The sequence below is a fragment of the Chrysochloris asiatica genome, unplaced genomic scaffold, assembly GCF_000296735.1.
Source record: "Chrysochloris asiatica unplaced genomic scaffold, ChrAsi1.0 scaffold00134, whole genome shotgun sequence".
NCBI classification, from domain to species: domain Eukaryota; kingdom Metazoa; phylum Chordata; class Mammalia; order Afrosoricida; family Chrysochloridae; genus Chrysochloris; species Chrysochloris asiatica.
In genome coordinates, this window is record NW_006408652.1 from 9,203,384 (window position 1) to 9,205,828 (window position 2,445).

A 2,445-nucleotide genomic window follows, 5' to 3' on the forward strand; every position below is an offset into this window, starting at 1 on the left:
TTGTAGTTGCCCTCCACAAAATTGACCCGCCCCTTCTAGATTCCAACAGCTGAGTCTTAGCACTTCATAAAAGCCCCTCAGTGACCCGGTGTCATTGTAGAAATAAGGATCTAGAGCAATGGTGGTTAACTTTGGGGCCAAAGAAATAGATGGGAGGATGGATTGTGGTTGATTGACTACAGGAATTCCTGGACCTTCCTATTCTCCATTTTTTTTTTTTTTCTGTGAAATACATGATCTAGAATACTAATAATGGATGATATTGATTTAATGGGGGGATTGCTATGAGGGGCTGAGTTTTATGTAATGTAACAGCACTTATTTGAAGAACATTGACATTTCTAGTGGTCTACACTGTACTTGCCGACCAGCTTCCAGATTTGCAGGATGCAGGCTTATAATAGAAAGATGACAAGGGCGATTAGTAAAACAACAAGGAAGATTAGTAAGAATCCTAATGCAATTGGGATTTTTTAGAATTGTAAAGATGTCATCAGAAAGTGACTATCAAACAGGCCCCAGGCATTAACTCTGGAACTTCCAGTCACAGCAATTGTATTTTAGAAAACAATGGAAAAGATAGTTCAATTTTATCATTTTTTTAGCATGCAGGATCTCATCCCAATGGGAAATTTCTTGGCTTTACTCCAATCCTGAGTGTTTCAACCAAGTATGAGATCTTTCATCGCTACCCAACTATCAGAGCCCAAGAATCAAGACAGAGGCAAGGATAATGCAAAAAGCAACATATTTATAATCAGCTGGGCTATCAGCTCACCAGTTGTCATTTTAGGGCTAGAATATTGTTAGCATATCTCTCTAAGCCACCACGTTGCAATTCTAACAGAATGATGGAAACATAGTAGAAATCATGGTCACTCATTCATTGATTTGAATATTCATTCCACATGTATTTCCACGACCTACTTTGTGTTAGGTCCCTGGGTGGTGCTATCTCCAGGTTCTCAGACTCACTCCAACTTGCCCTCTTGTCATCGCTCAACCTTTGCGGCCTTGTCCTGCTCTGTTATCCAATTGAAATACAGCTGAGACTGGGTGCCTGTGCAGACAAAAAGGTCACATGACCAAAATTCTGAAGGGCTCCCCAAATTAAGGGCATCTGTGTCTTTATTACCTTAGATTTCTGGGATTCTGACTTCTTGCTGCCCCATTCCCACCCCTAACCTTCTGCCTCTCTATACACAGAGGTCCAGCTGTTGAGTCATGCTCTCCCAGATATTCTCTAGGTACACCCCTCACTTCTAGAGTGGATCCAGGGAAGACAGTGAGTCAGATAATGTGTTCTTTTATGGAAATTCTTGGGTCTGAGGTCAGTTGGAAGACACTGGCATATGGACGGCTTGTGCAGTTGTATCAGGCTCAAGCTAGAGGAACTCTTTGCAGAAGAGTCTTGGGAAGGAATGCTGAAAATAGGTTGCCAGTGCTGCTGGCAAACTGGAAGAATTAGATAATAGAAGTGTGGGTAGCAGATCTGTAATATACCAAGCAGGGAGTAATTAATAGAAAAAGGGATACTGGCCTAAGGGTTTCACTCTCAGGCACATACCAAAAAGACATCAGGGAATTTGGGTTTGTTGTAAACTCTTAATTCTTTTATCATGTTTTAACAAATAATTTCATTTTGTCCCCTTGATTTCCAAACCACAAAAAAAAACAAAGTCCAGCCCTTCTCCTGAGTCACTCCAAGGTCCCTTGTTGTTGTTAACTGTAATTGAGTGAGTTCCAACTCATAGCAACCCTATATAGGGCTTCTGAGGTATGTATGGTAGGTCAGAACTGCCGACCTTGTGCTTATCCTACAGCACATTTGGCAGATCTCAATTCAAATTTCCTCCCAAGTGTTCTACTAATTTCCAAAAACTGGGTGGTTCAAAGATCAGGCTGGAGAAACTAGAGGGACATAAGATACTTCTTGAAAGAAAGACAAGCTGGGAAAATAAAAACTGGCAGTCTGATTGACTATCACAAAAACAAGCAAGTCGTTCTCTGGGGAGCCATCAATTCAGGCAAGCAAGTCCCTTCAGGACAAACCCACTTCCAAGACTGAAACTCAAAGAGAATACACAAGCAGGCATGTAAGCTTACTGGTGGTTTATTGGTGAGAGGAAGTGGGGGAAAAGCAGCGATGAAGATGTAGATTCAGTCCAACCACATTACATAGACTTCCGTCGACCTGGAGTATAGTGAAACCTGGTTGGCCCGAAGTATAGTGAGACCTGGGGACTCCTGAGGCCATGGAGAAGGACATAGCCACAGAGGGCTAGAGCTGAGAGTGAAGTGTTCAACTGATAAGACGTGAGGGGAGATGCACAATAACAGCCAAACTTGAAGAGCATACCCATTTGACCTAGCTTCAATGATTAGATAATCAGAACTTGACTAGAGGAAGATAAACATTTTTAAAGAGACGCGGGGCTTGATTGT

At 42.0% G+C, this 2,445-nt stretch overlaps 1 pseudogene; it reads right to left on the minus strand.

Moving 5' to 3' along the window:
- Positions 1–992: 992 nt before the first annotated feature.
- The window catches only part of LOC102833443, a 93,077-nt pseudogene continuing 91,624 nt past the window's right edge, over positions 993–2,445 (minus strand).